Here is a 15749-nt window from a genome sequence, read left to right as displayed (position 1 = left end):
GCTTAGTTGGTTTTTGCCGGACACGAAACTTGTAAAAAATGTGTGGAAGTCAGTTGGTACACACAAAGGCCTCTCTGGCGTGCCAGGTTGTGTATGCAAAGGCTGGGAGTAACATAAATCTCCACTGATTAGATTGTTGCTTACAGATGCTGGGAAACCCGTCGCGTCAGCTGAACATCTGAGTTCGCGTGCCCGCATTGGTTAGCGCTGATCAGCCTATCATCTGCGTCGCGGTCCCGGTCAACATGATCACGGGGCGTGATTTTATGGGAAAGCAATAAATGACCGATTGAGCAGAAAGCCCGTTGTCCGGCTTCCGCAACAGAGGACGGGCTCCTTCAGAAGTGTTCCATACCACAAGGCGTTCCATAGCGCAGGGCGTTCAACAGCGCTAGTTAAAACTCGCCCGTCGCGAGAGGTGGCCTTTCACGCCAGTAAACCGAAGATGGAGGAACGGAAGAACGCAGCCAAAGGAGTGTACAGACAAGCAGCGAAATTCGCCATCGTCGTCAACTCTCCCAACACGGCGACAGGAACGAGGACCAGGCAAGGCGTAGCAGACAGATCGAAGCCGTTCTAAAGCTCACAAAACAAAGCGACTCAAGCGGCAAGATTAGAAAGCCCTTTGGCAGCGCGAGGCGTAAGCAGAGCGTCTGAGACGTTCAACTGCACGTTCATGCTTTGGTGTGTACAACCCACAAAAAGGGCTAGGTGTTCTCGGGCTTATGTCAGTCTCTCTATCTATCTCGCTCCCTCCCTCCCGCCCGCGCGTGTGCTCGTGACGCACGCCTGAGGATTTCAAGTCACAGAAACAACTTTGTTCGCTAGCATTTCTGTTTTGGTCACACCTGAAACCAACGGTTTCAGACAGCACAAATGCAGAAACCCAGAGACCAAGAATATAGAAGGCGAAACAAAGCCGTTATTTTACTTTTAAAAAGGAAGGAACAAACAAGCAGGGATCTCGCTGCTGGGTTTATTGCCTCATAAAGAGGAGCCCAAACAGCGCTGCCCAGCATCAACGTCAGCCGTCAAGGGACGAAAAACAAGTTTAATGCACAGTTCACGTTGCGAACGGAACGTTTCTACAATGGGATGCCACTTGAGTTTCTTTTTTTTTTTTTGGCAGAGTTGTGCTCTACAACCGTTCGTGTGGGAGTGGGGAAGAAAATTCCGTGTAATTCGAACGTGAATCCTAGAAAATAGTACATTTAATGTGTTTCCGCTAGGAAAAAGGTAAAAATGGTGTTTTTTCTCTCGAAGAGGTAAGGTTAAGCAGCGGGTAATTTGTAGGTTACTCGCATTAGGTGTCTCTTTCTGACATTAGACATTACTTGTTTGTGGGGGCGCTGCGGAGTTAGCCAGTTTCGGTAGCCAGTTTTCAAGTGTGTTTTAATGCCTTATTAGCGTTGAGCTAAGGCGCCAGCTCATGGATCGAAGAAGCTGGCCTTCGAATGTCATCCAATAGGCATGTCTGAGTTTCCTTTTTTCTGTCTCAGCTACACGTCTCACCGGCACCATTGACATTGTATTCGTCCTTGCCATTGATCAACCACCATCCGGAGTTTAAACACTGCGTTTTGTGTGTGCTGACGTCCTAAGCACCATCAGAACTGCGATAATTCTCTTTTGACATCGACGTATTTGAGATGGACAGACAGGGGTATGTGTGTTGGGCCTGTGCTATATATAGCATTGCCTCCGTTTAAATAAAGGGTTCAGCTCCGTTCCGTTCACACAGAACGCATGTTTGTTAGATCCAGTTCTATGAAATTATCTGCTTAATAACGGTGTAATATATTGTACCGTAATGGGCTGTTTTGTACAGCGATTCTCTTGGCCGTTCATGTTGACCCCTTGAAGAATGATTTTTTCTTGCCAAGAACCTGTACGGGAATGCGAAATCGTAATTTTTGGACGAGATAGCCATCTAATTCAGAATTTTTGGGTGCGAAGAACATATGACAGTTGTCTGCTATAAGAGAAGCTTACCTTTTCACGTGTGCCTCCATAGATACAAGAATTTATTAGTGAAAAAACATGAGCGGAATACGTAGAAAATATTCTTTTTTCGATATTCACGAAGTGTATCACAACTAAATTCTAGAAAGGTCTACGGGCAACCCCAAACATTCTTACTACTGAGAAATAACGGGAAATAACAAAAATGTTCTATATACAAATGCCGCAAAAAACGGCCAAAAGTTGTGCGAAGCAACCTTGCAGGTACAGGAGCAAAACCTTCATAACTAAAATTTGAACGAGGGCAAGCACAAACAAAACGGAATGTGCAAAACAAAATAAGCGGAGCCCGTAACATTCTTTTCAACAAGCCAGAGAACCAACACGGCTAACAGAAAATCAATAATTAGGGCGGCAAACAAACACACGAAGTAGAATACATGGCACAATCGAGTGGAAAATAAGAATGCAGTTTAAGGACTTACACGAAGTCCAAGCATTTTTATGAGTATTAAATTCTATTCAATAAATTAAATTATGTCCTAATTTTTTGCAGCGGGCTTGTCTGGCACAAGAGTAAGTTCTACCACAGCGTATCTGATGACTGGTACTCGCTGCGCCAAGGAATAAAATAGAGCGAATAACAAGACCCATTAATCCCTGTTTAAACAAAACGTTAGTTACACAGCAACGTCATGCAAAGCGAAGCGTCATACTTTCGGTGTGTCGCGTGTCTGCGACGTCCACATTTTTACGGTCAAGACGTAGGTTTGGCGTCGCATGGTTTGTTTACCTCTTCGTCGCCTTCAACTCTATCTAAGAGGGGCTGGGATAAATCCTAACCACCAGCATTTTTAAAATTTCACATGGACGATGACGGTAATTATAGCCGGTATTCAATGGCGTGGAATGCATGTAGGCAACCATGCGAGTGCGCCGCCATATCCGTGGCCAAGCGTCTGTTGCGAAGGCGACATTGCGCGCACGGCCCGCAGATCAGGCACCACCTCTTCTCCTCCATGCCTTCATTGCGGCCAGGCAGGCCGCGGGCTACGACGTGACCTTGTGTTTCCGTGCAAGGCGTGTGCGAGTGATTCGATAGTCAGTTGTGCCACGATAGCGTTGTTTAAGCGAAAAGTCATTATTCCACTCATGAGTGTGACAACCTTATCTGCAATTCAACCCCAGCATCCGCGCACACCTACGAGCGAGTACGAGTCGGTCGTGGCACAAAGGTTTGAACGTGAGCGCAGTGGTCCGTTTGACAGCAGGAACAGCATCGTTTCAAAACTGTTGCCCACTGAACACAAAGTAATACCTCGACTCCAAGTGCTGTTGAGTGCAGCACAGTACGCTCTACCTATCGCCAGACGCGTATGAAGTAGCCGCCACAGATCAGCGGATTGCCAGCCGCCGCGCTCTAACACTACGTCAGACGTCAGTTGTTTTGCTGAGTGTGAAACATTTAGCGCACGAGAAAGCCAGCGCTAAATCGGTGTACGCGTGAACCATTTCTCAAAAGAAATTATTCGGTTTTTGAACTCAACCACGTATTAGAGGGCACATACCAGACAAAGTCGTGGAAACGGTGCGGGTGCACTTGCGTGTACATCCGCGGCGGCAGCCAACTGCAAAGTTGCACTTACGCTGCTTATACGCGCCGTTCGCAGCCGCGATTTCATCCTCCGTGGACTCGAAGTGATCGACGGTAGGTAGAGCCCCACCACTTAATGTTAGTGGGATTAATATTTTACCTGTTGACGCCACTACCGATAATCGGGCTGAAACGCAGCAGACGATGTACGCGTATGTTTTTTTTTTTTTCGAGATGCGGGCGCAGAGCGCATGCGCTGGCACGGTGGTCACCGACATGGCGGTTTTCAGAGTGGCCAGGCGGAGAAATCGCCCGCTAAACGTTTCATTGAATACCGCCTATAGTGCATCGTTGTTTTCCCAGTGGAGGTCTCGACCTGGCCTACACTAGGTGTTTGGATTATGGATTAGGCAACAGGTAATTGGTAAAATGACGCGGGCGACGATGGACGTGTTCGCCGTAGTGGGGTTTCGGTATTGGTGTAAAAAAACTTGCGGTTTTCGCGTGAAAGAATTACTCTCTGCCTCTCAGTCCTGAAGTGTTTTTAGTGGAAATAGGTTTTGCGCGCATAGTGCAGTGCCAGCAAACGCTTCAGAAGCAAAATCGAAACGAAAATAGGGAATTCCGTGTCGCAGAGGCTGAGGCGGTGCAGCGAGCTGAATGTCTCTCAAAATCCCCTCTTCTACAAACACCACGCACCAGGTTAGTCTATAAGCTATTGGTGCACAGCTGCCCACTGCTTGTATATGTCTTCTGTCTGTCTTCTGTCTGTCCCGTCCTTCGCGCTGTGATTAAGTATGAACACGTACTAACTCGCCCAACTTGCAACTGTATATCTCCCCCTGCTTGCTACCACGTCCCCAACACCTACACCACCGATCATCGCATCGAAAACTTTGGAAGAGAAAATTTACAACCACAACAAAAGCTCGAACTCGCAGCACCACCCCCCGGAACCCTCGAAAATCGCATGGGGAAACTCCTGGCTCAAAGGGAGTAACTAATTCACGAGAAAACAAAACCTACCAGCCCCAGCAATCATCAGTAACTCCAAACCAGGTTTCCTAATCTCACGCACCCAGACACACGAAAGACACGCAGAAGCAGGGTGCTCAGTTCCATGCGCCACAATAACCATGTCAGTTGGCCTGAGCCACCCATGGCACCTAATATAAGACTTGGGAGGACCTCTCAGTACCTGCCGCCATACCCTCGATTGAGGACTACACCGTGAGAAGAAACTGAAGAAGCCCAGAAAAACCCCAAGAAGCCCAAAGTGCGGCAGTAATTCCCACAACGAGACGAAGCATCAGGGGTCCTTGAATACGGTGGAATAGCAACATCGAATACACCCCCATTCCTGTCAGCCACTCGCGTTGGACCTGCCGCTCCTACTGCAAGCAAACAGCCACAAACACTCACCTATTCCACGCAGCATCACACCACCGCAAAACCGTGTTGTGAGAAATCCACTGAAAGTGCTACTCTGAGCGGTTACAACTCGCACATTAACACGCCGTTCCTACCGCCCGCCATCCCCACAAACGACCGAAACGGCCTAATCCTGTCTTTTGTAAATGGACGTGTATTATGCCTTCGCAGAAACCATCCCCGCGCAAGAAAACGCAAGTCAGATCTTTGACAGCCAAGCTGTTGTTGGTCGAGGCTATTATGGGGCATAGCGTGGTAACACCGGCGCAGCGATGTGGAGAGGGCATAGCCTAGCGAGGTTGGAGAGCAAGCGCCGAGCACGCGTGCAGCAAGTTAAAGAAATCTTGAACGAGACGTTCATATCGGCAAAGCATTTCTAAACTACTAAACCTGGTGGCAATGTTTATACGTGTCCACACTGTTGAGCAAAAAGTAAACATTCAGCGCATTTGGGGCAAGACATCAGAACAGAAGGGACATTTGAATTCTTATTTTAATTAAAAATACACGACTGCTTTATTTTTGCGATAGCAAATACAAAATACGCCTTAAAAAGTGTTTCGACCTCAAAATACAAAAAGCGCTAAAGCGCCCCCTCGAAGCAGTGTTCCAAGTTCAAAAGTAACAAAACATTCCAGTAGGTGCCGCGAGCAGTCGAAGACGGCAAAATTGAATTGGCGCGAATGGGAATGGATCTTCTGACTTTGCGAAGTTCTTTGAAGCTTAGCCTCGCGACCAGGGAATGTCAGGCACCCGCTCTTAACATCAGCATTCGCGACGTGAAGTCAGAGAAGCGGGGCTAATTTTTTCGACAGAAGAGCCATTTAGCAAATCCTTAGAGTTTGTTATCTGCAGGTAAAATACAAAGAAAACGCCGAGCGCACGTGACCGTGCACCCAGCGTCCCCTCCGCACGTTTGTGAAGCCAAGTATACCCACTTAGGGAGATTGGCTATGATTGGAAAAAAAATACTCTAGCGTTCGCCTGTGATCGTGGTAACACTTGCTCGGTAAGAGAGAGACAAGTCATAGCGTACGCCACTAGAAGGTGACTTCCAATAATTATAACTTCCAAAATATGAAGAAATTTCACAGTTGTAGCAACAATGATGGAGTAAAGGTCGTTGCGACAGCGAAAAAGAAGCAAATCGGCTGCAATCGGGGACTGAAGCTGTCGTGATGGTCGTGAAGGTTGCGTACAGCTTCGCCACTTTCAAGTCTTACGCCTTAGTGTGAGCTTCCTAAATTTTTTTCCTCTACATCTACAGCCCAGCAATGCAACCCCTCCGCCGCATCCACTAACTCCTAAAAACCGTCCGCCAACGCACACAATTTCCTCAGTTAATCCTCCTCGGTAACGACAGTTCCCCACACATGGCTTGGGGTTATTCTGCGAACTCCAAGCAAAGCAAAGTAGCACACCCTCAAACACTTAACAACGAACTGCATTTCTGCAATTTTCAAGATCTCCCGAGAAGACTTGGCCCCACCCTGCCGCCTGCCACATCATACACCTGGAAATTGCATAAAAAAGATACCCAAATCAACGCATCGGCACCATCCCACTCAGCAACTGGAACTACATTCAAAATAACGTTTCCCTCGGACTACATCACTATCCTGGACTACTGGGCCCAACAGTTACTTGACACGGCCCCGAGACACACCGGCGAAATAGGAATAGCCTAGGATACCCTGGCTACAGCCGCCCCCCTGTTCCATTTTTAGGACACCCGGACGGGCATAACGTGGGCAAAAAATAAAACCAACGAGAACCCTGGTGTCGACATCCCACAAATCACGGCAGAAGCAGATGTGTACGCTAAATAACTCTGCCAGTGAAACCGCACTCATTTATGCCACAACAAACTCCAAGGCGCACACAGAGACCACCGCACCTTGAACCTACTCCGATCTCCAAAAGGTGGCAAAGAATACCAGTCCGCAACACAGCGCCTTCTTAATCGCGACATTCACAACTACGAGAGCTGGAGCAATCTCTAGAAGCACCCACCCTCGCTACTCGTGCAACACTTCTTTCATGCACGGGAAACCCCAGCCCTGACATGGACCCACCTTTTACCATGGCGGAAATAGAAGCAGACACTAACCATCTAACCCTCAATACCATTCCATACAAAGACTGCATACCAGTAAACAGTTCCGCAACCTTGAATACGTTACCCTTAAAAATTACTTTTACATTTTCATTCCAACTGGCAGACCTGAACCCTCCCTAAACATTGAAAGCACGTCAATATCACCATCATCACAAACCCCACCGAACCACTCACTACTAGGAACCTGCGCTTTGAATCATGCACCTCCTGCGTCGGTAAACCATTTGAGAACATGGTGCGCACGAAATTCTCACCCCTAGTCGAAGGGAAGAAAACGAGTTCTTCAAACGACGTACGGAGTCCGCCTCCAAATTTCAATGCAGGACATCCTGCTCCAGCTCAAATTCAAAGCACTAGGTGCCCTCAACAACCACAGCAAGAAATCAATACTCGCACTAAATATCAGGGTGCCTTGGTTGTCATCATTGAGCAAGCCATCTTGTGAGTCCCACCCATACCAACGGCGCCGAACGCACATACTCATACATCGCCTGCCTTCTAACCAAGCTTCCGGCAACGGTAGGCATCGAGCATCCCCGCTCCGGCATATTATGAATGGCTCCCAAAGGAACCCCCTAAGGATTCGTCATTTCACCCCTCCTATTCAACATAGCTATAATAGACCTGCCCCCGCTTTTCGCGGAAGTGCCCAACCTACGCTATTCAATTTACGGTGACGACCTCACCTTGCTGGTTCCCAACGGTACTCCTTGAGCGCAAGGGGCACTGCTGGAAGCCATACCCTTCGATCAAACGTACCTCCAAGCTTGAGCACTAGAATACACCGCCGACAAAGTTGCCCTTTTACGGTCTCTGCCCGTACTTCGGAAAAGAACAGATCCAATACCCGCCTGGAGTCCAAAATAAACAACCGTACCAGCCTTCGCTTGTCTAAAAAATTCGTGCCAATCCACCCTGTGAATGTGGCTGGAAAGCAAATCTGTAAACGGCACCCACAACGATCACCCATGCGACGAAACTTAATTTCACTCACATCGCTCTACAAATAGTGAAACCAGAGAGAAGTGAAATGCACTTAACCACACCATTTGTTACTTCAAAGAGATATTCTTGGTAAGCTTAAATCAATGCATGATGCATGAACGGTGGTTGGTTGGGTTGTATTGGTGTAGCACATGAGTGGAAACTCTTTTTATAAAATTAAAGGAAACTCAAACCCTGTGTTAGACGATCTTACTTCTCCGTCTCTGCAGTCGCGGACAGGGAGGAGCTGGAGGAGCAGGTGGAGGAGAGGAAATACTTATATTCAGAATTCTGAACAGCCCAGACTGCGGCCCAGGGGAGTGGTTCCTTTTTGACTGGCGCCCGTATGCAGTCTGCGCCAGCGTGACTCTGTCCACCAGCTGAAAATGGGTAGGCAGAGAAGGGGTCGACAGCAACATCTCCCATTGCTCTTCTTGGGTAATTGACGAAGAGCAGGAGCCTGCTCAGGGCTAAAGTCGCACACCCCGATTATGTGGCGGTGTGTTCCTACTTCTGAGAAATATTTACATTGGGCGTCGTAGCTATTCAGGTGCATTAAGAGAAGACGCCTCAGGTGTGGCAAGGAGCCGGATTGTATGAGCCATAGGGCAGTTCGTTGTTCTCTGGAAAGGTCAGGGTGGGGCGAGGGTAGCGTCTATCTCTGAAGACGATAATGATGGGTTATGTCCCTTAACGAGACAAGCGGGTGACTGTCCTCGTGCAGCTCCATAGACTGGGGGATGAAAGCGCTCGCTTGTTGGTGGGCGTATTCGTTGCCCACCATGGGAGCGTGAGCGGGCGTCCTAATGAGCTGACTGGAACCGGTTGGGAGTGGTGTTTAGCGCACGCAGTGCAACTCAGGGACACCCACCCGGACTGGTAATTCCGGTAGGATTCCGAAGGAACGGTAGGATTGTTGGGAATCGGTGACTACCTTCCGAACTCCTGGTTGAGTGAGAGCCAATACGATGGCTGCCTCTTCTGCTGCCGTCATGTCTTGGGTCTTGAGTGAGGTACACGCAAGGAGATTGGTTCTTTAGGTAGCCACGATGATGGCGTATTGCTGCCCTCGATGTTGGGATGCGTTTGTGTAGATAACTGCATTATCCCCACCGAGGTTGCTGTTAAGCGCTTGAGTCCGTGCTTGTCAGCGACCCTCGTCATGTGAGGGGTTCATATTCCTAAGTAAAGGGAGGATCTTTAGCTCTTGTCGCCAAAAGTTCGGGAGTACGTCACGCGGAGAGATATTCTGTGCTGCCCAGCCTACCTGGTGAAGGATGCGGCGACCCGCCGCAGTGCTGCTCAATCGGAGCTTCTGGTTAGAAAGATGGCCCTCTATCAGATCTTTGATTGTGTTGTGGAGCACTGTTCTAAGCAGTCTCCCTGTGGACGCACTCATGGGAAGACCAATGGCCTGCTGAACAGCATTTGTAATAATTTTAAAGCATCTTTATGTCCTTCTTGCCGAGAAGAAGACAGGTGGGTGGCGTAAGTGATTCTCGAGAGGACGAAAGCTTGAAATAATGTAAAGGTATCGGATTCCTTGAGGCCCCGCTTCTTGGTGGCAACTTGCCTGATCATGTGTATGATTTCATTAATGCTGTATTTGTGGCGCTGCAAGGATACGTCACTCTTGGTGTTGCCCTGGAGTCGTTGCCCAGGATCTTGATGCTGGGGTTTGGAGTGATGGCTTACCTATCAAGGAGTATTTGAATGTGTTCCTTGGTGTGTCGTTTGGCGTGAGGGCGGAAGACAAGGAGCTGTGATTTTTTACGTGAACACTGGAGGCCACAGGCTTTACCACACTGGCGTACTAGAAGTGAGTTGCCATGTGTTGGTGTGAGCTTCCTTTAGTTTCTGTAACTCTTAGCACATGCGCAAGGCGCGCACATGGCCGCTAGACGTGCCGTGGGCAGACCGCACAGCAGTGCGAGAGGTGGCGTCACACTATCACGTGGCATTCAGAGAGAATGCAGGGGGTAAACCCGTAGATGTGCTTAGCGAGTGCACGAGCTGTCTTCCCCGTTTCCGCGTGGGCTCGTAGATAAAGACGACGGGCTCTCGCTTGGTTAGTCTTTTCGATTCCTGGCTGTGCGTGTAAATTCTTTTATTTGTTCACGGGAGTTTTCTGTTGAAACCAATGGTAGCGAAAGAACGCTTCGGGGCAGAGGTAAAAGGGTTTGCTTTAAAACGAAACCGGCTCTTTAAGAGTCCTTATATTAGAGGTACAAAGAGTCGTGGACACGATTATGTGAGGTCGCGTGAGACATTACGATCTAGTAGAAATTATTTTGGGAAGAGATACCCCCAAATCCCCCCGGTCGCTCAGAGAATGAGCTTTTAAATGCGTTACCACTTATTGGACCTTCTACCGAAATTTTAGACATATGCGCCTAAATAGCTTTGGGTAAAAAAATCAAAGTGCAACAAACGATAGTTTCGGCATTTCACCACATCGCATTGGTGCGGCTAGTATAAATCAAAACCATGACGCCATTCTCAGAAGCAGAAAACTATTCGTGACTCCAAGTCCGCGCTATGTTAGCGCGAGCACCTTAACTTTGAGGTACTGTTGCTTTTTTCTCCTGGAAGCACCGCCGGCGCCGTGCTTGTCGAGGCAGTTATTATCACGACGATCGAACTACGAGTTTTAAAGTAGCCCGAAAGGTCAAATTACTTGAGTTTACTGAAACATCGCGCATTTTGTAGCCCCCTCAGCTTTTGTTCGATAGCGAGCGAGGCGTTCTTTGTTGAGGAAAAAATAATTAGAGCTGACACCTTTCTGTGCCGCTTCCCTTCTTTATCTTGACATTTTCGAGCACGTCACAAAGTTGCCAGAGCATACTGGGCCCGATATTAGCCGATCGTCGCAATATTCCTGAACGACTGTCCTCATTTAAGACGGGAACACTTTTATTATATCTTGGTGTGGCCGCGTGCAGCAAAATCGGCCACCAAGCCCCTCTTTTTATGGTGATGCCGGCAAAGCTTTCCTAGGAATGCCCAGGACGCACCAGCACTTGGAAATGCGTTTTTAATTCATTAAATCATTTGGAAGCCGTCTCGTTTGAGGTGATCACGCTAAATCTGCCTTTTCTTCTGGCTGTGTCATGCATATATGCGCTAGGCATCAGTACGTCCAGTAGGCTCTCGCGTTCACCCGCATGCATGCATCTTTTGACTACAGGCTCGAACGCAATGTGAAACATTCAAACAAAATTGAAACTGAAACAACGCCGATTTCCGGGGTTTTGGCATAAAATTTATGATGTGTGCTAGCTGCGGTTTGCGTCTTCTCAAAAGCGTGTGACCATTATAAGTCTCCGCGGACAAATATTTTATATTTGCATGCCCACGCTGTCTCCATGCTTGTTTCATTAAAACGCTTAGGTTCTCTCCATGAATGCCGTTTCACCCTACATACGCGGCTTTGATGTCAGGAAATGCAGTGCCGAAGAGTGTATGGAGCGTTTACATCTGTTTTTACGCGCTTGGCATTTTCTGTGTTAATAAGCAACTGCTGATGCTGCGAGGAGTGAATTTGTGTTTGCAACATTCCAAACTACCGATACAGGCCTACTTGTTTTCACACTTCAGTGCCGCCACACAATGACTGCTGGCAGCCCCCTTTGCATGATTTTCAGCGTGGAAACATCGTTCCCAGAAGTACCCGCGAGAAGCATACGAAAGGCCTCAGACAGCGTTAAGAAAGGCGAACTTGAGGCCATAACTAGCGGTGAGTCCGGTGGTTTGCCAGAAACGTTTGGCTCTAGGTGACAACTGGTGGTCAGTCAGCTGTCATTTGCTTCATAATAAGAAGACATTTTATCTACCGATCATGAGCAGCTACCAGAAGGTAAATGTAACTGGTAGCGAAGCTTCCATAGAAGCTCATACGTTCAGAAAATGGCGGCTCGTAAGGTGCTCATGGGGCTTAGCGCAATCTGTGTGAGGAGGGAACACTTCCGGCGGAACAAAAAATAAACCGGATGTCAGGCATGATCCGGTCAAAACGTTCCGTCATTTTGCTCTCATTAGCGCGAAAATTTGACTTCATAATAGCTGTAGCAGGCCTCTGATCGAGGAAGGCTCATGTCATTGCCATCTTACGCAAGTTGGCGAGCCCTTAGCTTGTGTGCTTCAAGTCAACGCCAGCTTAACTAGTACAGACTCATGACTAGAGAAACGTGCTTAAGCATACTGCCGTATGATTCGCCTGGGTGTTGCTAAAAAAACATATTGCATTTGCTCTGAAACTTTATTCTCTATTCATGCCTTCCACTGCTGTATAAAAGCAATCAGTTGTTTACCTTGATTGCAGTGGGTTGCAAACAGGGAACCGGGCACATCCCCCCCCGCCGCCACCCCCCCCCCCCCGAATTTTTTTTCTGCCATAGGATACAGAGCAAAAAATGACACTCGACCACTCTGCCCTGTCCCCCTTAATATAAAAAACGTGCCCCCTCCTCATCCCGATACAATTTTTTACCAACGCCCCTGCTGGGTTGTTTAACTGAGGCGCACATAGGCAGGTTGCGTGCGTGCCTTAAGTATAGATCAAGGTTATATAATGCTTGCTCGGTTTGTGTGCTTCAGTTCTGAGAGAAGAAATAACGCATAGTCATGCTGCAATCAAGACAATTGAATTTTATTCCAGTATAAACATAAATCATCTTTACCATACTACAAAATCAGCACGTATCCAAATAAGTACGAAATGTTCGCAGGCACTACATGCATTCTGATTTTTTTACGCGCCGAAAAAGTGGCTTTAACCGTAACACATCGCATTATGAGTAATGAAAGCCACAACAGCAGAACTACTGCGAAACAAGAGAGAAAAACTGGGGACTGTATGTTTACGCAGAAAACCGGGCCCCAGGAAGACCGATTCACGAAACTGCAGCGAGCACACCACTCTGAACCGCAACTGTCCTGCCGTCTCATCAAGTGGACATGGGTTTCTACAGAACTTCACCCAGGATTCACGCCTGCAATTTTCTGGTTGCATTGTTTAGGCAAGTGTCGCAAAAGATCAGTAAAAACAGAAATAAAACAGATCAATGCAAAAGAAAGCGTCTGCAGTAAGTAAAAACACATAGCAGGAAAGATCTGGCCGCAGCGCAGCACGGAGCAGAACAACACCGTATTGCGATGGAAATGTTGCTTGCGCATACAAGCGCGGGAAGCAACGATCACTACAAGCGTTGTAATGCAATAGAGAAGGCACTGAGAAACAATTAAAGCGGATTGTTTGAATCCGAGTGGCGCACAATATTTGCGTTATTTTAATACCCTGAGAAGTCCTAGAGTAATTGACACCACTTGCTCCGAGCCAACCTGAGTTGAAATAAAGAGATAGCTGAGACATAACAAAGCTTTAGACATTTTTTTCGAAGCACCACCCCGTCCCCTTGCACAACCCCCCGTGCACGTATTAACAGTAATATAGTTTCGCGCTACCTGTGAAAATGCTAGGAAAATGGTGCAGTGAAACGCCAGGTGTACGGGAGTTGCTGTTGCAACCTACATCGCTTCCATAGGTAGGCCTAGCGTCCGCCGGCACCACCGGCCCTAGAGCTAGGCGCACCGCGGTTGCTATGGCAACACTAGTGCTACGCTCACTCTGCATGGACGCGACGCTTGAACGCGACAGCATGGAGACTGAAACGACTGCCGTTCGACATCCTGCTGCACCGGATCCGATGGAGGAACAACCAACTACCGTAACGGGTAATGGTAGTCGGAGCAGCTCTAAGAGGCGAGCATGTGAACAAACATTGGGAGTTCCTGCTACGTCGACTCAGGACACATTTGTGCGTAAACGTGACAGTGCATTGGAAGTGCGTCTGGTGGCTCCCGGAGTATCGCCGGTGCACAAAGTGCCGACTAAACCACGGAAGTGCTTCAACGTGACGACTCTACCCAACAAGGTCCTTCAAGCCACTCTGGATTCCTGCGTCCAAACTAATGGATTTCAAGGTTTCGCCATTCACCGTCCCACTAACACCATCTCCGCGAGGGCGCGTTCGCTAGTGTATGTTGACCGTCTTTGCGGCTTGAAGGAGATCCCCCTGCCTTCCCGTACTGCAGCGGGGGTTCAAGCGTACCTGATTTCGGGCGGCGGCCTTCGCAGGTATGTAGTTTTTGGCGTCGACCCGGACGAGTCGCTACAAACCCTCGCGGCTACGCTCCCAAGCACGTCTCACAAGATCTTGCAAGCCCGATACATGGGTCGCAGCCGAACATGCGTAGTCACCCTTCCGGGCCCGTTACCTGCTCCAGCTCGCATCACATATTACGGTGGTATCCTGCGATTCCGCCCGTACAAATCAGGCGTGGTCTATTGCTACCGGTGTTTTCGGCCCGGCCATATGCGTTCCTGATGCCCGCACCCTGAACAAGACACGGAAAACTTGCAAGAAGCTGTTAAATATAAATGTGGCATAAGCAAAAAGGATGACCAAGATGTTACGTCCAAGGAGTTCCCCGTAAACCGGCAGGCTAATGAAGCTCGTCGCCAGAATACCCGCGACAGCAAATCCAGAGAGCAAGACGTGTCCGATGGTGGGGTTGTGACGTCTAACCGATACGCGGTTTTGACACTCACTGATGTGGAGACGTTCCCTCCGTTAAGCCTGGAGACTGAGCCCGAGGACACGCTTACATATAAGGAAGTACTCAAGCGGGGCAAGACACTCCGGAATCGTAAAGAAAAGCTGCATGAGCCGGCACTGCAAGCTTCTGTGGAGCTGGAAGAAGTCGAAAAGCGTCTCAGTAGGCTTCGGGAAGAAGTCCGACGTCTTCGCCAACGAAGGACTTTGCTCACCCGCTCGTCTCAATGGTCAGCAACCGCTGATAATCGCTCTTCTGCACCTGCTACGCCCGCCTCACTTGCGCCACCGCCCCCTGCCAAGCTATCCCCGATCGAGCTCCTCAATTTTGGGGCGCAACAGCTGCAACATCTGCCATCGGCTTTGCTGCCACACCTTCCATCGATGCAATGATCCCGGGGGTATACATGTGTATGATTCAGTGGAACTGTAGAGGACTCGCAAGCAAGGTTGGGGAGCTTCGCTACTGTATACTTATCGGACAGCTGCCCGCTTGGGCCTTGCTCCTTCAAGAAACTAATTCTCTTCGAATCTGCCGGGATTCAACGCATACGCCTCACCTAGTATTCCGAATCGCCGATGTAGTGCCGAATCGGGGCCACCCGGCAATGCCGAAGTCTATGTCGCCAACTTTTACCCCCAGACTCAAGTTAACCTAGAACCATGGTACAATGACTGGCAGAAAGTGGTGGCCATGTTACTGAGCCTGCCTCACACTAAGGTAATAGTAGTGTCCTGATACGTGCGCCCGCACAGCGGTAGGTCTCCTGCGTTGCGACTAGGGTGGATTGAGCATCTCCTACGCGCGCACCCACAATCCACTGTGCTAGTCGGAGGAGATTTCAATGCACCGCACCCAACATGGGGATATCCCTACTCTAGCGTCCGAGGAGAGATGGTGTTGGACGCGTTCACCGATGCGCATTTCGCTCTCCTGAATCCTGTGGACACCCCAACCCGTCGACAGGACAATATACGCAGCCCTTCCTACTCCCCCGACCTTTCGTGGCGGCTTGGAGCGCGGGCTCTGTCTTGGGACCGGAAA

General features: G+C 48.9%; 1 protein-coding gene across 1 annotated transcript in view; it reads right to left on the bottom strand.

Annotated features, from left to right (window-relative positions):
• LOC144139812 (RYamide receptor-like) overlaps positions 1-15749 on the bottom strand; it is a 322882-nt gene that overhangs the window by 127202 nt on the left and 179931 nt on the right. The gene's annotated exons all lie outside the window — the stretch shown is intronic.

Source organism: Haemaphysalis longicornis, unplaced genomic scaffold (genome assembly GCF_048455015.1).
Source record: "Haemaphysalis longicornis isolate Haplotype H1 unplaced genomic scaffold, Haemaphysalis longicornis Haplotype H1 scaffold_1, whole genome shotgun sequence".
NCBI classification, from domain to species: domain Eukaryota; kingdom Metazoa; phylum Arthropoda; class Arachnida; order Ixodida; family Ixodidae; genus Haemaphysalis; species Haemaphysalis longicornis.
This window is presented reverse-complemented; position numbering and strand designations above follow the sequence as displayed.